Raw genomic sequence first — 27,059 nt, 5'->3', positions numbered from 1 at the left:
CATAGTTCACACATGACACCGCAGCCAGCACGCAGCCCCAAGCCAGCAGCATACACAGGATTCAGCCTGTAGCCAGTATGCGAGACGGCCTGCAGCTAGCCTACAAGGCCAAAACTGTCACTGTGAACCGCACCATGACAGTAAGTAGAATAAAGTGTATTATTACTAAAGAGGATACAAAGTAGACAACTATACTGTACGACAAATAGGGCATCCATCCAGGCTGGAGAAATAAGTGAAGAAGATTGATTGCTAAAGAGGAAAACTACCCCTTATGCAACTTTTGGAAACTACGCTGAACCATTGTAGAAGCTGCCTTGCTGTAAATGACTTGTGTACATTGATGACCTTTGGATCAGCTTCAGTAAAACACTTAGATTTGTGAGGAGTACTGGTCTCCTAATTGTGAAAACTCATCATCTACGTACACCCAAGGGTGCTGCCATTACAAAGACATCAGGGACCCTGCCTTTCCTGCACCTAAAACCCATACCACCAAGGGCACCTCGACCTCCATCAATAGAACCTCTTTAACCCTCAGAGTGCCCCGAAGGAATACGGTGCCTTCCTTCTCTTCACTGCACTACAGACCAGGGAGCTGCAGAAACGTGAGTACAAATGCAGCGTCCCACTACGTGTGTGTGGGCACTGCTTAAAGTACTTTTTCATCTTAACAATTTCATTGTACAGAATGGTATAACTTTGCATTTATGTAACTGCAAAATCCCTGTTAAAAGGCCTATTAGGTGTAATTTATACATCCCACCACTAGATGGGGATAAAGTTTGGGTCCTATATATACCTAGGTCAGGCCTAGTGAAGCAGTTCAGTTCAGAGGAGATCAGATCAGATTAGTTCAGGTCAGTGGTTAGTGGAGATCAGTTCAGTTGAGACCACAGGTCCGTGTGAAGATCAATATGTATATTGAGTGAAAAGGTGCAGATCCAGCACGTCAGCTCTAAAGAAAAGTTCTAGTCCAGAGAGGGACCAGAGAGAAGGACAAATTTAACTTCATCCAAAAGGATAAAAGCCGTAAACCAGGCAGAAAAGGACCTTTGGGATATTTTAGGTAAAGGATACCTTAGCCTCCGGCAACCTCACCAAGATTCCACTGACATTGAAGTAACCCACTGCTCCAAAACCACAAAACCTAACTAGCCTAAACAGTGGATTTGCAGAATTACCTCTGTACCATCTAAAGACTGCATAATTGTACTACTGCAACTAAGAGACATCCAAAGTAAAAGCTGTGAGTTGCATCTTACCACTGTCTACCTCATAATTACTACCTATGGTTGTACCACCATTAACGGTACTGGTGTCACGACAAAAACCATCAAAGGATTCAGCTGCAACAAGCACCCTAAGCACCCCTAACATCAAGGGCACCTCAACCACCATCTTGGCTGATGCTTCCTACCACAGAGCGTGCCCCGGAGGATTTTGTGCTGTCCACCTCAACACTGTGCTGCCAGCCCAGGGAGGCTATCTGCTAACCATGAGTAAACTAATGAACTGTGTGTTATAGCGTTGGCCCCTCATCGGTCCACCGTGAACCTCATGTGTTCCCCCTGCGACTGGCTGGCTGCACAGACTGTCGCATTCCTCGGTTCACATTCACACTAGCTATGACTCACTCAAACATGCCCGTGCAGTTCTGGTATTCTTCAGGAGCAAGAGGGACACTGTGACCCTGGCTTCATAGCACCCTAACCCCACCTGTGATATTCAATAAAAGGAAGCCACTTGAAGTAACGTCTTTGATACTGCCGTGTCTTTCCTGAGATACTACAAGTGATCCTGGTGGGGGAGGCTGTGTCTATGAGTGTCTTTAATTTTATCCCATGGACCTCCTCCTCAGTGAAGTGAGTCAACCTTCTACTTTTTTTTTAATCTTTACTGTGGATCAGTTTCTATTCAAGTCATAACTTTATTGTGTCTACCAATTTATTGTCTCACAATTTCTAAATAACCATCCCTTCCCTCTTTTATATCCAATTACGACGACCTGGAATCTGGCACCTTTTTGGTGGCTGTGGTTTTTTTTTCCTGTCCTGCACTTATTTATGTGGTAGTTACTGATGAGCGAGCATGCTCGGCCGAATACCTGTTCGGCTCGAGCATCGCTATGCTCGGCACATGGCCGAGTACCGCAAGTGCCATGCTAGAGTCTCCTCCCCCCACATTTCATGGCTGCTAAGCAGCCAATAAACGTGCAGGTGAGTACTGCCATCACTGTAATGCCAGTAGCCATGTTGGCTGCTGGCATTACAGTGATTGGCTTGCCAAAACGCGTCAAGGGGTGCTATATAGCACCCAATAACGCGTGCTCGGGTCAGTCACAGTCAGGGAGAGCAGAGCGTAGGAAGGGAAAGGCAGTGTAGGGAGCAAAATTAACAGTTATTATTCTAAGAAAGCTTTTCTAAGACCCATAAGTCCTTTTAAGGACTACTATGTGTGTGTGTTTGACAGCAGCAAGATATTTTTCTTTAATACCTATTAGTGACATATACTGTACGTCATCTGCAGACTGTGTATTTTTGCGTAAATTCAAATAATCAGCGCCACATTTATTGTCTATAGCGTGCGTTTAATATGCATCCATGACATATACAGTACTCCATCCAAAAACTGTTTCTTTAGGGTAAATCTAAATAATCAGGGGCCATCCCTCATCTACTGTCTCTGTAGTGTGTGTGTGTGTGTGTAATACACATCCGTGACATACAGACGTGGACAAAATTGTTGGTACCCTTTGGTCAATGAAAGAAAAAGTCACAATGGTCACAGAAATAACTTTAATCTGACAAAAGTAATAATAAATTAAAATTCTATAAATGTTAACCAATGAAAGTCAGACATTGTTTTTCAACCATGCTTCAACAGAATTATGTAAAAAAATAAACTCATGAAACAGGCATGGACAAAAATGATGGTACCCCTAACTTAATATTTTGTTGCGCAACCTTTTGAGGCAATCACTGCAATCAAACGCTTCCTGTAACTGTCAATGAGACATCTGCACCTCTCAGCAGGTATTTTGGCCCACTCCTCATGAGCAAACTGCTCCAGTTGTGTCCGGTTTGAAGGGTGCCTTTTCCAGACTGCATGTTTCAGCTCCTTCCAAAGATGCTCAATAGGATTGAGGTCAGGGCTCATAGAAGGCCACTTTAGAATAGTCCAATTTTTTCCTCTTAGCCATTCTTGGGTGTTTTTAGCGGTGTGTTTTGGGTCATTGTCCTGTTGCAAGACCCATGACCTGCGACTGAGACCAAGCTTTCTGACACTGGCTAGTACATTTCTCTCTAGAATTCCTTGATAGTCTTGAGATTTCATTGTACCCTGCACAGATTCAAGACACCCTGTGCCAGACGCAGCAAAGCAGCCCCAGAACATAACAGAGCCTCCTCCATGTTTCACAGTAGGGACAGTGTTCTTTTCTTGATATGCTTCATTTTTTCGTCTGTGAACATACAGCTGATGTGCCTTGGCAAAAACTTCGATTTTTGTCTCATCTGTCCACAGGACATTCTCCCAGAAGCTTTGTGGCTTGTCAACATGTAGTTTGGCATATTCCAGTCTTGCTTTTTTATGATTCGTTTTCAACAATGGTGTCCTCCTTGGTCGTCTCCCATGTAGTCCACTTTGGCTCAAACAACGACGGATGGTGCGATCTGACACTGATGTTCCTTGAGCATGAAGTTCACCTTGAATCTCTTTAGAAGTCTTTCTAGGCTCTTTTGTTACCATTCGGATTATCCGTCTCTTAGATTTGTCATCAATTTTCCTCCTGCGGCCACGTCCAGGGAGGTTGGCTACAGTCCCATGGATCTTAAACTTATGAATAATATGTGCAACTGTACTCACAGGAACATCTAGTTGCTTGGAGATGGTCTTATAGCCTTTACCTTTAACATGCTTGTCTATAATTTTCTTTCTGATCTCTTGAGACAGCTCTTTCCTTTGCTTCCTCTGGTCCATGTCGAGTGTGGTACACACCATATCACCAAACAACACAGTGATTACCTGGAGCCATATATATAGGCCCAATGGCTGATTACAAGGTTGTAGACACCTGTGATGCTAATTAGTGGACACACCTTGAATTAACATGTCCCTTTGGTCACATTATGTTCTGTGTTTTCTAGGGGTACCATCATTTTTGTCCATGCCTGTTTCATGAGTTTATTTTTTTACATAATTCTGTTGAAGCATGGTTGAAAAACAATGTCTGACTTTCATTGGTTAACATTTATAGAATTTTAATTTATTATTACTTTTGTCAGATTAAAGTTATTTCTGTGACCATTGTGACTTTTTCTTTCATTGACCAAAGGGTACCAACAATTTTGTCCACGTCTGTATACAGTACTCCTTCCGAAAACTGTTTCTTTAGAGCAAATTTGACTAATCTGGGCCTAATATAGTGTCCATATTCTGTGGGTTTCTGTGACATATACTGTCCTACATCCAAAAACGATGTCAAAACCATTATTATAAAGAAGGCGAGCACTAAGGGACGGGGAAGTGGGCGTGAAGCTGATGGGGCACACAGAGGCCGTGGCCCTTGGCGCAATGAAACTGTGCCTGTTGCCAGTGCACCAAAAAATAAATAAACATCCACCGTGCCCAGCTTCATGTCCAATGTGCAGGACAACACTGTCCAAGTCGGACCAGTGCGAACAGTTGGCCGGTTGGATTGCTGAAGATAATGCTTCCAGTCGGTTAAGAACCACGCTCTCTTCCACCAAGTCCAGTCTCTATAGCCAAGAGTCTGGTCAACTGAATCCTCAATCCTTCCTCCCACCATGGAGAGGCTTGCCAAACGAGTGATCCCACACTCGGATATTCCAAGGAGCTCTTTCCAGCGCCACTATTACATTTGGCCCTCGCTCCCAGCACGCTTGAAGTGGGACCTGAGATATTGTGCCCTGATTCCCAACCCCTTAAGCCTTCATAGTCTCAAGAAGATGACGGTGGTGAACAGCAATCATTTGTTCACGAGGTGGATGATGATGAGACACAGTTTTTAATCACTGAGGTTGTGGTTAGGTCAAGTCAGGAGGATGAGCAGAGTGAGGAAGTGGAAGAGGAGGTGGTTGACGATGAGGTCACTGACCCAACATGGGAAGGTGAAAAGCCGAGCGAGGACAGCAATACAGAGGGGGAGGGATCCACAGCACAGCAACAGGCTGGAAGAGGCAGTGGGGTTGCAAGAAGTCTGCCCACACCAAACAGGCATGCAATCATTACACCATGCACCTCCATGCATAAATCTACCTTGCCAAGGGGTAGGTGTTCTGAAGTATGGTGCTTTTTTGAGGAAAGTGCAGATGACAAGAGTGTGGTAGTTTTCAAACTGTGCCGTACTAAAATGAGCCAGGGTGTGAACATTAGCAACCTCACCACCACCAGCATGATCCGCCACATGGCATACAAGCACCCTAATAAGTGGGCCGAACGCGTGGGTCCACAATCTGGGTCTGCGGGTCACACCACTGCTTCCTCTTCCCCTGTGTTACGCACTGTTGGCCAATGCCCTGTCGAAGGCACAGGCCCGTATGCCCCTCGCCCTGCCCCTGGACCTTCTCATGAACCATCATCAACAACATCCACTTCCCTGTCCTAGCGCAGCATCCAAATGTCCAAAACAATGTCATTTGAAAGCGAGCGCAAATACCCACCCAACCACAGGTCATAGCACTAAATGCGCAACGTTCGAAATTACTGGTACTTGAAATGTTGCCATTTAGGCTTGTGGACACTGAGGCCTTCCGCAGCCTGATGTTGGCAGCCGTCCCTCGGTACGCAGTCCCCAGCCGCCACTATTTTTCACGGTGTGCCGTGCCTGCCTTACATCAGCATGTGTCCCAGAACATCACCCGTGCCCTGACCAACGCAGTTACTGGGAAGGTCCACTTAACCGCGGACACATGGACAAGTGCTGGTGGCAAGGGACATGAATGTTGTGGAGGCCGGGAGTGAGTCGTACCCTGGGATGGCACAGGTGCTACCCACGCCCAGGATTGCGGGCCCTACATTCGTCAGGGTCTCCGCCAGCAGTTATGTTAGTGGCTCCAACCCCCACTTCTCCGCCTCCTCCTCCACTTCCACCTCCAGCAGCAGTCTAGCTGGAAGCAGTGTAGCACTGCGGTGGGTAAGCGTCAACAGGCCATGCTGAAGTTGATCAGCTTAGGGGACAAACAGCACACTGCCACAGAGCTGTGGCAGGATATAAGGAACCAAACCGAGCTGTGGCTCTCGCCACTTAACCTACAACCAGGCATGGTTGTGTCTGACAATGGCCGTAACTTGGTGGCGGCTTTGGAGCTCGGCAACCTGACACTTCCCATGCTTAGCCCACGTCTTAAACTTAGTGGTTAAGCGGTTTATCAAAACCTACCCCAATTTGCCAGTGCTACTAGTGAAGGCGCGCTGCGTGTTTGCCCATTTCCGCAAGTCGTCCACAGCTTCAGCCGGTCTGTCAACGCTGCAGCAGCGCTTGAGGTTTCCAGCTTACCGACTGTTGTGCGACGCGAGCATGCGCTGGAACTCCACGTTCCACACGTTGGCCAGGCTTTGTGAGCAGCAGAGGGCAGTTGTGGAATACCAGCTGAAACATGGTCGTCACCATTCAAGTCAACTGCCACTATTCACAAGCGAGGAGTGGGCATTGATGTCAAAACTCTGTGAGGTTTTAAAAAACTTTGATGAATCCACACAGATGGTTAGTGGCGATAACGCTATTATCAGCGTCACCATCCCACTGTTGTGTCTACTCAAATGATCGCTGCTCACAATTAAGGACGATGCTCTGAATGTGGCAGACAAGGAAATGGAGGAGGACATTACACAGGGTGATAGCCAGCCCACCCACAGTTCGTCTTCTCAATGCGAATTAGACCATGAAGAGGAGGAGCTGGAGACAGTTGCCTCTGCTACAGAGGGTAGTACCCATGGAACTTTAATTCCATCTATTCAGCGTGGATGGGCAGAAGAGGAGGAGGAGGAGGAGATCCCGAGTCATCCTGATGTCGACATCGACGACTTGCCTGTTGGTACTGTGGCACACCTGGCTGACTTCATGTGAGGCTGCCTTTCCCGCGACCCTCACGTTATACGCATTTTATATAACACTGATTACTGGGTGTTCACCCTTCTCGACCCCCGCTACAAAGAGAACTTCTCAGCTATCATTCCTGTGGTGGGGAGGACAAGTAAAATGGTGCAATACCAGAAGGTACTTGTTAAGAGATTGCTCCAAAATTTTCCAATCTGACAACGCGGCCGGCAGAGTCCATACTTCCTTAGGCAATCGAGGAATGGAGACAAGGGGAACACACAGCATTTACAACAAAGGCAGGGCAACACTCTCCAAGGCATGGGACACTTTCATGACACTCCGCCAGCAACCTCACCCTGAAGTGCGGCCTAGTGGTACAAGGAGGGAAAAGTTTTGGAATATGGTGAAGAAATACATAGCAGACCGTGTCAGCGTCCTAAATGATCCCTCAGTACCTTACAACTACTGGGTGTCCAAGCTGGACACAGGGCACAAACTTGCGCTCTACGCCTTGGAGGTGCTGGCCTGCCCTGCAACCAGCTTTTTGTCTGAGCGTGTATTTAGTGCTGCTGGTGGCATTAAACAGATAAGAATATCCGCTTGTCCACTGGCTGACAGTTTGACTCAGATAAAAATGAACAAGCCCTGGATTGCCCCGACTTCTCAACTCCACCAGAGGAGAGCTGAGCTGATGATGAACATAAAGGCAATTTCAATCTATCATTTATAATGTACTCAATCTACTGTAGTGTATTCCCATGCTTCTTTTCCACCACAAAAAAAAAAAGAGTATATGGTTGAATCTTGTTTTCTCCTCCTCCTTCTCCTCATCCAGATTGTATATATTCCCTCCACTTAAATGGCGGATCTGGAAGACCGCTTGCAGAGAAACAATATCAAATTCCGTGGTATACCTGAAGAGGTCTCCAACTCTGAACTGTCTTCCTATATTCAGAAGATGTTTAAAAGCCTCTTACCCAGGCTCTCATCCCAGGAACTTATCATAGACAGAGCTCACAGAATCCCAAAACCAAAACACCTGGGCCCAGAAGTTCTCAGGGACTTGTTGGCACATATTCACTTTCCCACTAAAGAAGCTGCAATCATGGCAGCCAGAAAGATGGGCACCCTTCCTGCCCCTTACCAATCGGTTCATCTGTATACGGATCTATCTGCGGCTACACTGAGACAACGCCGTACCCTAATGCCCATCACAACAGCCTTGAGTAAACATAACATTGTTTATAAATGGGGTTACCCACTAAAGCTGCTCGTCTCCAGAGAGGGTCATACTCCTCTGGTTCGTTCTTTTGAAGATGGGAAAATACTACTTCAGAACTGGCACATCCAAAACATCTGGACATGAGTCTACTCCGCTCCATACATCTGCTCCTCACAAGCGGGCCTGGAAAGTACCAAGTAGCATCGCCCCAACAAAAGACTTTGTCTACACTCCTGAATTTTGTGTGAGTTCTACATTGGCAAGTATCTCTACTCAACTTCCTCCGGAGCCTACATGATTCTTTGGAACCCTGACCTTACACTGCAAATTAATCGGCTCACCATCATCAAGGCTGACTAATGCTGTTCCTAATGCAGTCACTCTTTAACTACACTTTAATGTTATTTTTCCTTACCATAGTTTTAGGCGGATGTATCCTCCAAGTTCAGAAGCTTTATTATACTTCAGCCGCTCATTGATGCAACCTTTATTATATGTTACAAGACTTACGTCTGAAATGGCTCCAAACCTCAGCTTCAACATCGAACTTTTGCCCCTTCTTATAATCAGAGTTTTGTCTCTATTTCAGACTCCCAGCTCTTGTTTTTATTTTTATGTTCTGCCTACTAATCTCCTCCATGCAACTTCCCTCCTTATTCTCGTCTTCCCTTTAGGTCATCCTGAGCATAACAGCACTTCCACCCGAGATCATGGGGTCGAAAATCCTTTCCCTAAACTCCAAAGGGTGGTGTCTAGTGGGGCGGACATCCTTTGCACTCAGGAATCTCACCTGCTGCAGAGAGATGCCGGTAGAATTAAGAATCGCCTATTTCCAACAATTATCCACTCCACTCCAATAATATTAAGAAATCCAGAGGCGTACTTATAGCAATTAACTCCATCTCATTTTTCTGATTTCCCCGGTTATAGATCAAAGGGGCAGGTATGTGATTCTGGTATGCATGGTGAACAGCATCAAATACACGATCGTGAATGTATACGTTCCTAATGAACACCAGATGTCCTTCCTGCAAAAAGTTATCAGAAAAGTCCATAAAGTTAAACAAGGTAAATTGGTTATATGCGGAGATTTTAACTCCATTGTTGATCCCTCTCTTGATACAACTAATCCCTCCAGACGATCCCCTATGGGCTTAGCAGCATTTATACACTCCGAAGGCCTAATAGACGTCTGGTGGGCTCAGCATGGTCAAGAGAGGGACTACACCTTCTTCTCCCACGCACATTTAACATACTCTCAAATAGATATGTTCCTAATAGACCATACGGTCTAATGTCACACATTAAATTCCTATATAGGACTGATTCAGTGGTCAGACCACGCTCCCATACACCTAGAGTTAGCAGAACAATTCCAATCCACTCCCCCTCCCATCTGGAGAAACAACACATATCTCCTTTCACACCCTGATCATAAGCAAGAAATCTCCCTGGCATTACAGGAATATTTCCAGCTAAACGCAGAGTCCGTCCCTGTCCCTCTCATAGTGTGGCAAGCCCACAAGGCTTTTATTAGAGGAATATTAATCAAGTTAAACCATATTGAGAGGAAGAAAAGGGAACTAGCCCTTTTAAATGCCCCAATATCAGAACTAGAATGGAAAAAACTAATTTCAACACTTCCCCTAGGAAAATCCCCAGGCCCGGATGGGTTATCGAATGAATACTACAGACATTATTACCCCACGCTGGCCCCCTTCCTCTTATCCATATTTCAAAAAAAACATGTCAGGTTCCCTATTCCCAACAGACATGCTAATGGCCTTGATTGTCACACTGCCCAAACCCAGAAAGCCACCTGACTCTCCCCAAAATTTCAGGCCTATCTCTCTCAAACGCGGACATCAAAATCTTTGCCAAACTGGTCACCTCTAGATTAACCTCTATCTTCCCACATTTGATACGAGATGATCAGTCCGGTTTTGTGAAGGGCAGACAGGCCTCTGACAACACTAGACATTTGTTCGACCTTTTTAATGAGATTAGAAACATACCCATGGTAGCAGTTACTCTGGACGCGGAGAAGGCGTTTAATCGTCTCCACCGGTCATATGCCTTCTCTGTCTTGAGAGCGATGGGTTTTACTGGCGCCATCATTCAAGCAATAAAAAGCTTATAATCTGACCCATCCGCTAAAATATTTGTTAATGGAGTGTTATCTGACAGCTTCCAAAATAACAAATGGTTCCCGACAGGGATGCCCTTTATCCCCAATGATATTTATCCTGGCCCTAGAACCTTTAGTGCAACACATCCGCCTCTCTACTGATATAGAAGGAATAAAAAAAAGGAACCACCTCACATGTCATTTCCCTTTATGCAGATGACATCATTCTAACTGTCACTAACCCCACTCACTCTCTGCATCATGCATTTTCCATCATCTCCCATTTCAGCTCTCTTTCCTACTACAAAATTAACAACTCAAAATCACAGGCTCTCTCCATTAACATACCAATAGCAGAACAGAGATTCCTTAAAAATATATGTTTCCACTTGATTGGCAAACTTCCTATCTCCCATACTTGGGAAATCACACATCCTTGCTTGCACGCATAACAGCATAACTATGTACCCCTCTTTACCACTATGTCAAAAGACTTTGCAAGTTTCAGTATGCAGGAAGTTTCTTGGGTTGGTAGAATTGCATCATTCCAAATGATGACGTTACCAAAACTGATATACAGGTATGTCTTTCGTGCTTTGCCAATTCCTATATCCAACTCGTTCTTCAAAGAAGCACAGAAACTGCTCAATAATTACATCTGGAATTCAAAGCGCCCTAGAGTCTCTCAACCTTTAATGTTCAGAAAGCAACAGGCAGGAGGGGTTGGCCTCCCTTCGATTTAGGATTATTTCCATTCTATTGGCGTCTCTTTCCTTAGAGATTGGTGGAGTACTTCTACGAATAAATCTTGGGTCAGCATAGAATCCCAATTTGCATCGGGAGGCTCAATAAAAGATCTCCTTTGTCTAGATATACTAAAGCCCAACATTATTACTCACCCCCTTATCACAGCTTTGCATGCTATCTCTCTATGGTCTCAGCTTCACCTGTCCCAGGGCACCCCAAACCCTGTTAACCTGTCACAAGTATCAATGATGGCTTTGGAGAAACTAATAGGGGACATCGACCTTTCTACTTGGTTAGCTTCTGGTATCACTTCAACCACTCATTTGATGGAAAATTCCACAATAGTAACATTTGATCACCTCCGAAGGGATCAGAATCTACCCAACTCTGAATTCTTGTCCTACATGAGAGTACGCCACTGCCTTGGCACACTTCTCCTCTCGTCCTTCAACATCCAACAGGACATCATTAGGATTTTTCAAAATCAATTTCTACTCAAACAACATACTACACGCTATATTTATGATATTGTGGATGACAAGTCTAAATTTGTAAAGTCTCCCCCGATATTAAAGTGGGAAAGAGACTCGCAGACAACGTTCTCAGAAGAGAGATGGGCTAACGCAGTTTGCTTTATTGTGTCCAATTTCAAATGCGTCTCACACTATGAGACCGGGATTAAATATTACTCAGCGGGTATTTTACCCCCCACCGCCTAAGCCATATACAGTACAGACCAAAAGTTTGGACACACCTTCTCATTCAAAGAGTTTTCTTTATTTTCAGGACTATGAAAATTGTAGATTCACACTGAAGGCATCAAAACTATGAATTAACACATGTGGAATGATATACATAACAAAAAAGTGTGAAACAACTGAAAATATGTAATATTCTAGGTTCTTCAAAGTAGCCATCTTTTGCTTTGATTACTGCTTTGCACACTCTTGGCATTCTCTTGATGAGGTTCAAGAGGTAGTCACCTGAAATGGTCTTCCAATAGTCTTGAAGGAGTTCCCAGAGATGCTTAGCACTTGTTGGCACTTTTGCCTTCACTCTGCGGTCCAGCTCACCCCAAACCATCTCGATTGGGTTCAGGTCCGGTGACTGTGGAGGCCAGGTCATCTGGCGCAGAACCCCATCACTCTCCTTCATGGTCAAATAGCCCTTACACAGCCTGGAGGTGTGTTTGGGGTCATTGTCCTGTTGAAAAATAAATGGTCCAACTAAACGCAAACCGGATGGAATAGCATGCCGCTGCAAGATGCTGTGGTAGCCATGCTGGTTCAGTATGCCTTCAATTTTGAATAAATCCCCAACAGTGTCACCAGCAAAGCACCCCCACACCATCACACCTCCTCTTCCATGCTTCACGGTGGGAACCAGGCATATAGAGTCCATCCGTTCACCTTTTCTGCGTCGCACAAAGACACGGTGTTTGGAACCAAAGATCTCAAATTTGGACTCATCAGACCAAAGCACAGATTTCCACTGGTCTAATGTCCATTCCTTGTGTTCTTTAGCCCAAACAAGTCTCTTCTGCTTGTTGCCTGTCCTTATCAGTGGTTTTCTAGCAGATATTCTACCATGAAGGCCTGATTCACACAGTCTCCTCTTAACAGTTGTTCTAGAGATGTGTCTGCTGCTAGGACTCTGTGTGGCATTGACCTGGTCTCTAATCTGAGCTGCTGTTAACCCGCGATTTCTGAGGCTAGTGACTCGGATGAACTTATCCTCCGCAGCAGAGGTGACTCTTGGTCTTCCTTTCCTGGGGCGGTCCGCATGTGAGCCAGTTTCTTTGTAGCGCTTGATGGTTTTTGTGACTGCACTTGGGGACACTTTTAAAGTTTTCCCAATTTTTCGGACTGACTGACCTTCATTTCTTAAAGTAATGATGGCCACTCGTTTTTCTTTACTTATCAGTTTTTTTTCTTGCCATAATACAAATTCTAACAGTCTATTCAGTAGGACTATCAACTGTGTATCCACCTGACTTCTCCACAACGCAACTGAGGGTCCCAACCCCATTTATAAGGCAAGAAATATCACTTATTAAACCTGACAGGGCACACCTGTGAAGTGAAAACCATTTCAGGTGACTACCTCTTGAAGCTCATCAAGAGAATGCCAAGAGTGTGCAAAGCAGTAATCAAAGCAAAAGGTGGCTACTTTGAAGAACCTAGAATATGACATATTTTCAGTTGTTTCACACTTTTTTGTTATGTATATAATTCCACATGTGTTAATTCATAGTTGTGATACCCTCAGTGTGAATCCACAATTTTCATAGTCCTGAAAATAAAGAAAACTCTTTGAATGAGAAGGTGTGTCCAAACTTTTGGTCTGTACTGTATACCTTGGTTCCCCAGCATGTTGCTGGAGAGAATGCAGTGAAACAGGTTCTCTCCTTCATATGCTATGGTCGGTCGTGCCCAAAACTTACTGCATATTGGCAATCAGTCTTCTCTTTAGTCTCTCAGATTACAGGCTCCCATGTGTCCCCATCACCCGCTTTGGCCCTCCTATTTCTTGATATTTCCAATTTCCCCTATGATTACAGGCGCATTGCAGGGCACATACTACTCAGTGCCAAACTAGTAATCATGAGACATTGGAAATCAAAGAACACCCCTGTTATTCAAGCTCTCAATTCCACCTGCAGATATGAAAGGTTTCTTCCAGAAACAGTAATCAACCCAATTCATAGAGACAAAACTTGGGCTCCTTGGTTGTTCCACTCACAATATACTCCATAACCTTACAATTCACCCTTGGTTTTGGCCGTACTGCTGGACTGCTCAATTGACCTTCCAATATACCCCTTCTACCCTTCTCCTTTCTAAGGTTCCTCACCTAGACACGATCCGTGTGTTTTCATGATATCAGTGTTCTAACAACAATCTTAGCTGTTATTCTCATGAGGCTAATATGAGGGTCTTGTGCCTCACCCTCTCTGTTATACATTATTGGATATGTTATTGTTCCATATTGTATTCTACATTTCTGTACTCCACTTATTGAAACAGCAGTATAGTCAACACTGCAATTTTAAAACGAATAAAAATAATTAAATATAAAAATAAATTAACTATGTGGAGATGCCCTGACACCAAGTTTGGACTAGTATTTCAGGTGTTTTCACTCAAATTGTAAATGTTACATTGATGGTAAAACATGTGTTCTACAGTTTTGTTCTTATTCCCCCCTCCCCCAAATGTATTTCTGTTAAAATGGGAAAAAATGCCTTGCCAGTAGGTTCTTTGAGATTTGCAGCAGCTGCAGTTCCGCTAGGAGGCACAGCAAGCCTCAGCTCCTCTCTGCTCACTCCCTGGCTGACAGCTTTCCCTGCCTGTCCCATTTCTACACACACAATTCATCTTCTTTGTAATTCTATCCCTTCCCTTCTCTGTCCCTGGCAGTACAATACAAGCTTGATGGTGACTTTTCACTGTCAGACACTGACACCCAACCACCCTCATTCACAGCCCCACACACAATGACTTTCTGCTCGTTCTGCTAGGGCACCTCCATGCCTGCTGCAGCACTGATTGGCTCATCCAGGCTATCTGCCCTCCCCCCAATTCCTCTCAGGTTCATGTGAGAACCCTTCTTCCTCCCTAGTGATTTTTCCCGCTGACATGTGCAGTAAAATGGCGCTGTGTGTTGTTTTACTGGATTTGTCCGAAACAAACCTCAAAAAGTTCGGGTTGGTCTGTCAGACAAAATTTTGCAAAGTTCGTAATGAACCGGTTTTCTCATCTTTAATACATACAATAAATCTGTCAGATCCTGAATACTACAGAAAGATTAAATATAATTAGTATTTTACCTCAGATTCTGCAGGTTATGTAATCCTGGAGCAAGTCTTTCTAATCCTTCATTGTCTAAGGAACATCCATATAGATTGAGTTCTTCTATATTTGTGCAGGTGTCCAAAATAAATGCCAACACGGTGCATTCTAGAGGCGACATACGGACAAGAGAAAAGTCAAGACTTCTGTGTGATTGTAATGATTCCAGGACCAAAGCCTTATTCCGGGATTCATACAGATAGAAAAATTTACTGAGAAGACGTCGCTTTTTGTCATTACTTTCAATCATCCTCTGTTCTTCTAGAATAAAGTTCTTCAGCCAAGTGATTACATCTCTGGAGACCTGAGCTGCTTGTTTGTGCAGGTATCCAGTTAGTATTGACCTGGTGGAGCCGTCTGATAGACCACACAGGAAACGGAGAAACATTTCACCTCGTCCATCAGGATAGGATTTGGCATCTTTTAGTGATTTCTGTAACTTCTCAGGAGAATAATCCACATAATGCACCAAGGCAGAGAAGAATTCCTGTACAGTGAGATGTAAGAACGTATAGGACACAGGTTCCTCCGATTCCATCAGAAAACTTGATAAGAGCTTTGACTTATTGTCCACATGGAAACAGTCCAGATCTCGTTCCTCAAAGATAATCCTGTGATTCATAACTCCATGTTCTGCCATCCATCCGATGGACTGCAGGATCTTCTGAGCATCACTTTTGTCCAGGCAGTGATTGGACAGGATGTTGGCCACAAATATCGCAAAGAGCTGGGTGACGGTTTTGGGGAATAATGGCACCGACTGATCACGACTTGTTGGCTGGAAGCTCTTGGATAATACTGTACAGATGATCCAGCAGTAGGATGGGATATAACAGAACGTGTACAGGGTGTCATTCTGCTTCACATAATTAAGAGCCTTTTCTGCCAATTCATGGTCGGGGAAGAAGTTTTGAAAGTACATCTGTCGTTCTTCCGGTAAAAACCCAGTGATTTCTACTATTCGCTTGAAAACTTACAATCAATTGATGCCAGTCTGGTTGGGCGACTAGTCATTAGGACAGAACAACCATTAAGAAGAGACTTTCGCACCAAACTAACCACAATCTGACCGCAAGGTTCGGGCTGTTTAGGATTAGAGCACAAGTGACGTGATGTGAAATCCATTTTATGAAGACTTTCATCTAAACCATCAAATATAAAGAGAAGTTTTTCTGGTTCCTGTAAGATGTTACTAAGCTGCTCCCACAGATATGGGTACTGATGAAGGATTAGAGTGTCCAGACTAACTTTATCTAGTCTGTTGAGTTCTCGGAATTTGAAGAAAAAGACAAAGGAAAATCTTTGATAGAGACACCCCTTCACCCAGTCATAGACAACCTTCTGCATCAGTGTGGTCTTACCTACACCGGGCACTCCACTCACCATTACCATTCGTGGCACTTGTTCGGATCGGTGGCACCAGCGGAACAGTTTGTTGGGGGAAATGGGTAGTAATTCATTTTGTTTTCTCTTTAAGTATTCCTCATGTTTTGCCCCGGTCTCTATGAGCTCATTCTCAGAGCGTTCTCTGAAGTGATCAGTTGAGACAATGATAAGGTTGACATAACGTGTAGAGAATGGAAAACTCTGCTCTTGCTGGTCACATTTTGGAGGTTTGTTCTCTAGAAGTTTCTCAGTTCTTTCATGTAAATGTTTCTTGTGACGGATCTGGAATTCTATAGCAAACAGGAAAGTAAAAAGGTAAAGATAAGAAGCTCAAACAAAACTAAATATCTTGATGAAGAAATGGCAGATGTCTGTACATTGCTGAATTTTCCAGCTCCTCTTGGCCACATGACTTTTCTAGATACATTGGAGTGGATTTACGAATAGTGTCTGAAAGTAAGACAGTGTGGGTGAACTAAGACCAGACAGTCTGACATTGCTCCAGATTTATTACACAGACTGACACTGGATGATAAATGTGGATAATAACTTTACACAACACCAAGGGCCCAACAAACCAGGGAGACCCAAACCAGGGTTTTCCATGCGGGGGGCAAGGGTGCTCTATTCGCTGTGCATGCTCCAAAGAGTAACAGGGAGGACCATAGACACTGTGAGTACTAGTAGCACCATCACACACATTCTCACCTTCTGCCGGGGCCACTGCTGCATGTTATTAACTAGAATACTAGGTGCGGTGGTGCTGTACGGTGTAATTTACATGAAATGCAGGCACCATAGAGCAGGAGGAGCTGAGCAAATTGGTATATAGTTTATGGGAAAAGATCCAGTAAAACTTGTACTTTATTTATTAAAAGCAGCACTGTCAGCGTGATCAACCCTACTAAAACAGACATAGTGCCTGGTACGGTTGATTATTCTGATCCAAAATTATATTTTTTTAGGTATTAATGATGCATAGAAATAATTACTTTTTTTAAATATGCAAATTACTTAGTTGGAACACCGAGGGGTGTGCTGTAGCATTATATACACCCCTGGTGCGCTGAACACTATACCCTGACATTTCATTGATAGAGCAAGACACCTTATCTTTCCCTGTCTTCTGCACCTGAGTACTGCCTCCAAATGTCTGCGCCTGTACTACAGCTCTGCTACTGCTTACCGAGCATTTCATATCCATAGAGCACAGAAGCCGATGGCCTGATTTAACCCAGAAGCGATCCTCCTCTATCTCTGTAGCCAGGAATGCCTCTACTTCCTCGTTCAATTATGTCACCAGCACCTGGTCAGCAAGCAACAGCAGAGCTGTAGCATAAGTGCAGACTTTTGGATGGTTAATCATGCTGACAGGGTCGCTTTAAAAGCATGCTAATTCTGGGCTGTGAAGACAAGAAGTTGTTTCTATCAGTGATTAACAGTTTTCTTTCCATAAGGAGGTGGTACTATCAGTGACTGACAGCCTTTTCTCTATGAGGAGGAGGTCTTATCAGTGACTGACAGCCTTTCCTCTATGAGGAGGAGGTCCTATCAGTGATTCATAGCCTTCCCTCTATGAGGAGGAGATCCTATCAGTGACTGACAGCCTTCCCTCTATGAGGAGGAGGTCCTATCAGTGATTGACAGCCTTCTCTCTATGAGGAGGAGGTCCTATCAGTCACTGACAGCCTTCCCTCTGAGGAGGAGGTCCTATCAGTGATTCACAGCCTTCCCTCTATGAGGAGGAGATCCTATCAGTGACTGATAGGATCTCCTCCTCACAGAGGGAAGGCTGTGAATCACTGATAGGACCTCCTCCTCAGAGGGAAGGCTGTCAGTGACTGATAGCCTTCCCTCTATGAGGAGGAGGAAGAGGTCCTATCAGGGACTGACAGCCTTTCCTCTATGAGGAGGAGGTTATACAAGTTATACTGAATCGTCACAGAAAACTATATATGAATCTGCTCAGCTCCTCCTGCTCTAAAACAACTTGCTGCAGTGCAAACAATATGTTCTATGTGATAGGTGTAATGTAATGTAAACTATGAGCAGTTTTATAACAATAGGTTTATATAAATCTCACTTACCTTTGAGTTGTGGGGACAGTTGGTGTCCATGTTCATCCAGCAGGATTTCCTTCACCATAGTGTCACCTAATAAGAAATGATACAGACGTAATCAGTGCTGGATGTACACATGGTCACATTGTGGTGGTCATTGTATGTCCTGGCATTGGGATGGTTACTTTATGAAGGGGCACTATGGTTGTTATTATGAGGGTGCTGTAGTATTATTATAGCTCCATTCATGGGATAAAAGGTCATACCTACTTACAATAATATAAACATAAATAAACGCACTGAAACCAAACGTTTTTTTTGTATGGAATAAAAAAAAATTATTAATTGGCCACAGCCTTTATTAATTTATTAAGTAACATTCATAACTCAATATATACACATTTAATTAAACTTATATAAAAACAATAAACGAGCTCAGCCATAAACTCAAGCTCAAAATGGAGAGTTATAAACAACTCATACCCCACAAACAGTAAAAAAAACATCATAAAAAACATCATAAAAAAGGGGAGGGTGGGCGGGGTAGCGATGATCTTCTTTTCTTCAAGATATCATGGCGCTGCAGATATGATAAGGGGTATACATACATAATAGAAAACAATTACAATAACCATGAACAAGACGAGTTACAGACTGGTACAGAAGGAGAGAAGACCCTGCCCGTGTGGGCTTACCATCTACAACAGGGGTGCACAACCTACGGCCCGCGGGCCACATGCAGCCGTTGATACTATTCTGTTTGGACTCCAATCATGTGGTAACAGACATGTATGTGCATGTTTTGTGGATGCTCACATGTATCTTTCATGTATTCTCTCAAAACTTTTGCAGACTCTTGGCTTAGGAATGTTCGAATTCAAGAGATATTTTTGAGTTGGGTGTGGTGGGTGATGGGCTGGCTGGTGATGGGCTTGGATGTGCGGTGGTTTGAAGGACTTGTGAGGACTTGGTTGACCGATGAGTGTGTGTAGCCATTGACCATGATAGCTCTGTTGGGGGGTTGAGAGAGATGGGGAAAACATGATAAATTCTGTTTCATCCATGTTAATTTAGTGAGAGCAGAAAGAAGATATAAAAAGATAGGAATTGTGCGATTCTTGATAGTAAGATATTGCAACGCCCGCACACTAAGGATGTTATGTGAGTGTAACGGTGACGATGTGCCGAGTGAGGGTAGTAGTACTCACATTTCAATTGTCCCCTGTGTCGGCCTGCAGTGGTGGGGAAGACAGCACTAAATCCTCTGGGGCACTCTCTATTGCAGCGAACACCAGGCAGATGGTGGTTGAGGTGCCCTTGATGGTAATGGGCGTTTAAGGTGCTTTGGTTGCTGGGTTCCTGTTTTGTTTGTGGTGCCAGCACCGTGAGGTGCAATTAGGAGATAGAATAGAATGATGAGAGAGGCAGGAACTTTACTTGTAAATTGTAGTCTTGCAATAAGTATCATCCAATAGCAGCACTTTGTCATAAATACAGATGGAAAAGCTGTAAATCTCAATAACAGGCTCAGTGAGGTGGTGTATGTAGGTTTCAAGCTCAACTGTGATGATCTTACTTGTATTTGGTTCCTGATCTTGCTCTGGTTACTCAGCCTTTCAATAATAGTTTGAATCCTCTGTAAATAAATATTCAGCAATATTCAGTGCTTCAGTAATTCAGCAACCCAAGGGCAGTCTCCGTATGGCAGGCAAACTCTCTGCTCCATTCTTTGAAAAGGTTGCACAATATACAGAAATTATTCCCTTAGTCCCTGGAAGGGTCCCTAGAAGGGGTATTACAGTAAAGGATCAATAAGTCCTAATCTTAGACTGCAAAGGTTGAAGTAGTTTCACTCCCAGGCCCAGGAGGACAGAGCCAAGTATGTCTCCTCTCATCTCCTCCTAACTCCTAATCTCCCTCTAACTTCCTGTGGCTGAACTATATAAATGGTGTTACAGAGACCTCTAGTGTTGGATGTATGTAATGCATCCACCAGCCTGAAATAAGAATTTAGCAGCATTGACAAAAGGAAAATACAATAAATAGTGCAAAATGACATCGAATGGTATAGACAATTTAGGAGCGTTCCCATCCACCTGGGGTGGTACATTACATTCCCCACTGCTTTAAGGAAAGTCGACCTCGACATTGGACTTGCTAGATGCTGAGGATCTCCTTGCCGTCACCTGAAAAACACTAAAAACATGCGCCGCACACATATATCTCAAAGTTCAGCATTATATACTATATTTTGTTTTTGTTTTCAGGTTAATCCAGTACTCAAGTGCATAAAAAAACTTGCATATAAATACACATCATCACAATATATCACAGGTTAATACTTCTTAGTTGTGATGGCGCAGAAAAAGGAATAATGGGCGTTGTATTCTCTTCTTTGCTTGACCATTACAAAAGGGGCGGTGATACATAGGCAAAGAATAAAGTCCATAGCAAAGTCCATTGGGGCAAACTCCATAGTGAGTTAAGTGCAAAGTAAGTTAAGTCCATAGTGGGTTAAGTCCAAGGGGAATACCTATAGGGGAAGCGGCTGCTTTGGGGCCCTGACCCAGAAGGGGCCCATCCAGGAAGAGGGGGACTAAATGATTTTGTCAGGGCCCCATGAACAGTATTACACAATAAAATTATATACAGTGGCAGTATATAAAACGGATGGAACAGCTGCCGGCCCTGGTCTGAGAGAGCGATCTTTACTAGCCACAGGAATGGGGGCGGCATGAAAGGAAGGGGGAAAAAATTACTGGGGGAGGGGGGCCTCAAGTCCAAAGTGAGTAAATGGGGTTGTCTCAACTCAAGTTATATTTATTATGTGCATGACATTGATATAATTAACTTACTAATGTAGATGAATTAGCAGAAATGGCTCTGGTGCCCACTATCTAACTTCTTCGTCCTCTTTATACACTGCTCGTCTCCAGGGGTTACAGCCACCACTGCAGCCGTGGCCGCGATTGCGCTCATGTGAGATTGTGAAACAGCCATTTCTGCATAATATCTGTACTTGAATTGTCATTTGGCATTCCGGGCACTAGAGGCCACTGTTTTGAAGCTACAGCCAGCACACTCTGAGATTTGAATATGCAAAACAGATGATGACTCATGCTGATGACTCATGCTGCTGCCTGTAAGTGAACCAGGAAGTGTTAATCTGGCATGGTGGAAGGATTGTGCTGTGAGGGACTGAATCCGATTCCATCCTGGCTTGCAGATGTCCGGCAGTTAATGGACACTCAGAAGAAGGAGAGTAGCTGTTATACCCTGACTGAATCCAGCTCTTTTGAAAGAGAGGTTGTCCAAGGAAGACCAGTTCAGTGTGTTGACAGAAGGCCTCATCATCAAGCAAGGCCGCACGGTTGCGAAGAGGTTGGTGGCCATCCCTGGTAGGCTGCATCCTCGGGCCCAGAACTGACGCAGGTCAGTACACCTGGTTACTGATTGTTATATTGTGTGATGCCTGAAGTTACAGAGACTAGCCTAGGCCTAGCATTAGTTAGTTAGGATTAGATTGTTTTGCTAGGTGGTACTGTACTGGAATGCAGCACAGTTATTGACTTGCAGACTCTGAATGTGTTTGCCATCGGCTAGGGGTGTCCTCTGTAGTGTGCCACTACAGAGGACACCCCTAGCCGATGGCAAACACATGCAGAGTCTGCAAGTCAATAACTGTGCTGCAGTCCAGTACAGTACCGCCTAGCAAAACAATCTAATCCTAACTAACTAATGCTAGGCCTAGGCTGCACGACTTGCAGGCTCTGCTGTGTCCGCCATCAGCTAGGCCTGTCCAGTGGGCAGAGACATTGACTGTAGGTCCGGGGATATAGCGTTTTCTATGCATGTTTGTATTGTTTTGGTGATGCTTATGTTATTACTCCTTGTCTAAGTAAAGTTTATTTTCTTGCATAGTAAGCTGGTGTCAGTGTCGCTTTCCTGGTCTGTGACTTTGCTGTATTCTGGGGAGCCCACCCGGGTACACGGCTTACACACAGCTGGAAAAAAAGCCGGCCTTTCTGGTGGCCGGGATCTGATGGAGTGGGCGTCCCGTTCCCGTCCACCTCTCTGTCATTCTCTCCTGTAAGATACAAATCGCTGCAACTTCTTACTGTCACTACCAGAGCTTTGAGACGTTCTCACAGCTCTGTGTCTCCACCCCTGTGATGATGTCACTTAGAGTTTGGAGGTGTTCTCACTGTTCTGTTTCTCCGCCCCTGTTGTGAGGTCTTTACTCCCAGCTGTCTCTCCTGATTTCCCTGCCTTTAAATCACCCCTCCTCCTATTGCAGGGCGTGGATTATATTTCTCTTTTCAGTTGTAGCTCTGCCTTGAGTATCTTCACTTCTTTAGCTACTAGTTCCCTGGACCTGTGTTCTGCTGCTGCAAGCACTCCGGATATTGCCAGCGGCCCTTGGATCCATCTTCTCTGCGGTTGCAGCTTCATCAGCTAAGTGTGCAGACTTTGTTGTGTACCTGGTGTTTTCCTGACTGGATCTGAGGTGGCCCCGGTTCCCTCCATATTCTGAGCAGGGCATCGGTGGCCGTGCCCCTTCCACTATTGTAGGGGTTACAGGGCTCATCAGTCTAAGGTACGCGGGCATGCCTCGTTCCACCATTTGGATCCGGGCATGTGCTTTAGCAGCATAGGGAGAGTGTTGAGGGTCTGACAGGGGTCACCCTTTCTCTTCCCTAGTTTGGGGTCCGGTCAGTAGCTCTTCTTACTGTGTATGCTCTGGTTACCCTTAAACAGCCGTGACATTATAATCCACCAAAACCGTCCTTGTTGACATGGATCCGCTTTCTGACCTGGTTGACCGCATGCAGGGTCTTTCTTTGGAAGTAGCGGATCTCCGTCAATCTCTGACTCAGCTACAAGCATTGGGCTCTGCTCCGGCTCATGGAGTCTGTTGCGAGCCAAAGGTCTCACTTCCGGAAACGTTCTCCGGGGGCAGTGAGAATTTTGTTTGCTTCAGAGAGGCATGTAAACTCCATTTTTGTTTGTGTCCCCACTCCTCTGGTAATGAGGAACAGAGGGTGAGGATTGTCATCTCCCTGCTCAGAGGTAATGCTCAGACTTGGGCTTTTTCGCTGCCATCAGGGGATCCTTCCCTTCGATCCGTGGAAAGGTTTTTTGTGGCCCTGGGGCAGATATATGATGACCCGGATCGTGTTGCTCTGGCAGAATCGAACTTACGTGTTCTATGCCAGAACAAACTGTCTGCGGAGCTTTATTGTTCTGAATTTCGGAGATGGGCAGCTGATTCAGGCTGGAATGATGCTGCACTCCGAAGTCAGTTCTGTCATGGTCTCTCAGAGGATTTGAAAGATGCCTTTGCTTTCCATGAGAGACCAACATCCTTAGAGTCTGCCATGTCATTAGCGGTACGCCTTGACAGGCGTCTAAGGGAAAGAAACAAGACCTCTCCATCCAGCCATTGTCAGTCTAGGGGCAATGGTGCGGACTCATTCAGTATGCAGGGGTCTCATCCTGTCTCGCTCCCCTCTGAGGAGGAGCCCATGCAGCTAGGCCGACTTGCCCCTGATAAAAGAGGATTTAGTCCTCAGAATATGGTGTGTTTTTGTTGTGGGGGCATAGGTCATTTGGCAAATGTTTGTCCGTCTAGGAGATTCCTGACCTGTTCTAAGAGCGATAATAAGAGAAAAACCTCAAGAGGTAGATCATCAAGTTCTGCTTCATCTGCTACTTTGGGCAAAGTTGATGTGGGAATTGATGCTTTTCCTTTGACCTGCAGTTCCCGTTTTCTCCTGTCTGCCAGGGTGGCGCTAGAGAGCAAAGTCATTCCTTGTGAGATTTTTGTCGATAGTGGAGCGGCCGGCAATCTTATTGACACTCAATTTGTAGCCTTGCATGGTTTTCAGGTTTGTACATTAGAAAAGGATATACCTGTTTTTGCTATTGACTCTGCCCCACTCTCGCAGAGATCTTTGAAAGGCATTGTTCACAATATCCGGCTAGCTGTAGGTGACACTCATGTGGAGGAGATATCTTGTTTTGTCCTTAACGGATTGCCTTCTCCTCTAGTTTTGGGGCTACCCTGGCTCACTAGACATAACCCCACTATTGATTGGCAAGGAAGGCAAATAAATGAGTGGAGTGACTTTTGTAGAGAGAATTGTCTCACAGCCACTCTTGCAGAGGTGTCTACTAAAACTCTGCCATCATTTCTCTCTGATTTCTCGGATGTGTTTTCCGAAAGCGGTGTTCGGGAGCTACCTCCTCACCGGGAGTTTGACTGTCCCATTAACCTCATTCCCGGCGCCAAGCTGCCAAAGGCACGCCTCTACAATCTCTCACAACCGGAAAGACTCGCAATGCGAACCTATATCTCCGAGAGTCTCGAGAAGGGGCATATTCGTCCCTCAAAGTCGCCTGTTGCCGCGGGTTTTTTTTTTTGTTAAAAAAAAAGATGGCTCTCTGAGACCTTGCTTAGATTTTAGGGAGCTGAACCGTATCACGATTCGCGATCCCTATCCCCTTCCTCTAATCCTGGACCTCTTCAACCAAATTGTTGGGGCCAAGGTGTTTTCCAAATTGGATCTGAGAGGCGCGTACAACCTGGTCAGGGTCAGAGAGGGGGATGAATGGAAAACGGCCTTTAATACCCCTAATGGGCATTTTGAGAATCTCGTTATGCCTTTCGGCCTGATGAATGCTCCGGCCGTCTTTCAGCATTTTGTTAATAGTATTTTCTATCATTTAATGGGGAAATTTGTATTGGTGTATCTGGATGATATTTTGATTTTTTCCCCTGATGTTCAGACCCATCAGGATCATCTTTTTCAGGTCCTGCAGATACTGTGGGAGAATAAACTGTATGCCAAGCTGGAGAAATGTCTTTTTATGGTATCGGAGATTCAATTTCTGGGTTTTCTCCTCTCTGCTTCTGGTTTTCGCATGGATCCGGAGAAGGTCCGTGCTGTGCGGGAGTGGGAGCTTCCTGAAAATCAGAAGGCATTGATGCGCTTTCTGGGTTTTGCTAACTACTACAGAAAGTTCATTTTGAATTATTCCTCTATTGTCAAACCCCTTACTGACATGACAAAAAAGGGGACAGATTTTTCCTCTTGGTCGGAGGAGGCGCTTGCAGCCTTTTCTAAGATTAAAGAGAGTTTTGCGTCTGCTCCCATCTTGGTGCATCCCGATGTTTCCTTACCTTTTATTGTTGAGGTGGATGCTTCCGAGGTGGGTGTGGGTGCAGTTTTGTCCCAGGGCCCCTCTCCTGCCAAATGGCGACCTTGTGCCTTTTTCTCTAGAAAACTCTCCCCGGCAGAGAGAAACTATGATGTGGGAGATAGGGAGTTGTTGGCCATCAAGTTGGCTTTCGAGGAATGGCGCCATTGGTTGGAGGGGGCCAGGCACCCTATCACCGTTTTTACCGACCATAAGAATCTGGCGTACTTGGAGTCGGCCAGGCGTATGAATCCGAGACAGGCCAGATGGTCTCTGTTCTTCTCCAGATTCAATTTTGTTGTTACTTTCCGCCCTGGGATCAAGAATGTGAAGGCTGATGCTCTCTCTCGCTGTTTTCCGGGAGGAGGAAACTCCGAGGACCCGGGTCCCATTTTGGCGGAGGGGGTAGTTGTTTCTGCTCTATATTCCGATTTGGAGGCCGAGGTCCAGGCTGCCCAGTCTGAGGCACCTGCCCGTTGTCCCTCCGGGAAGTTGTTCGTGCCTCCTGAGCTACGTCACAAACTCTTTAAGGAACATCATGATACAGTTCTTGCTGGTCACCCCGGGAGTAGAGCCACGGTAGATCTCATTGCTCGGAGATTTTGGTGGCCGGCTCTTCGTAAGTCTGTGGAGGGTTTTGTGGCGGCTTGTGAGACGTGCGCTCGCGCTAAGGTCCCTCGTTCACGACCTTCAGGTTCCCTTCTCCCATTACCCATACCTTCCCGTCCTTGGACACACCTGTCCATGGACTTTATCACGGATCTTCCTCGTTCCTCGGGGAAATCGGTGATCCTGGTGGTCGTGGACCGTTTTAGCAAGATGGCTCATTTCGTTCCTTTCCCTGGTTTACCCAATGCTAAAACGTTGGCGCAAGCTTTTGTCGATCATATTGTTAAATTGCAAGGCATTCCCTCTGAGATTGTTTCCGATAGAGGCACGCAGTTTGTGTCCAGGTTCTGGAAGGCTTTCTGTTCTCGCCTGGGGGTTCGGCTGTCCTTCTCTTCTGCTTTTCACCCGCAGTCGAATGGTCAGACTGAGCGCCTCAATCAGAATCTGGAGACATATTTGCGCTGTTTTGTGGCAGAGAACCAGGAGGATTGGTGTTCATTTCTCCCTCTTGCTGAGTTTGCTTTGAACAACCGTCGTCAGGAATCTTCTGATAAGTCACCATTTTTTGGTGCATATGGGTTCCATCCGCAGTTTGGGACATTCTCGGGAGGGGCTCTTTCTGGTTTACCTGAGGAGGAGAGATTTTCCTCGTCTTTGTCTACCATTTGGCAAAAGATTCAGAGTTATCTCAGAAAGATGAGTGAGAAGTATAAGCGTGTGGCTGATAAGAGACGTGTGCCTGGTCCGGACCTGAATGTGGGTGATCTGGTGTGGTTGTCTACAAGAAATATTA

At 45.1% G+C, this 27,059-nt stretch overlaps 1 pseudogene; it reads right to left on the bottom strand.

Moving 5' to 3' along the window:
• Positions 1-27,059, bottom strand: part of LOC122922029 — a 129,433-nt pseudogene that overhangs the window by 63,095 nt on the left and 39,279 nt on the right.

This window comes from Bufo gargarizans, chromosome 11 (assembly GCF_014858855.1).
Source record: "Bufo gargarizans isolate SCDJY-AF-19 chromosome 11, ASM1485885v1, whole genome shotgun sequence".
NCBI classification, from domain to species: domain Eukaryota; kingdom Metazoa; phylum Chordata; class Amphibia; order Anura; family Bufonidae; genus Bufo; species Bufo gargarizans.
The sequence above is the reverse complement of the archived record's forward strand: the minus strand, read 5'-3'. Positions and strand labels throughout refer to the sequence as shown.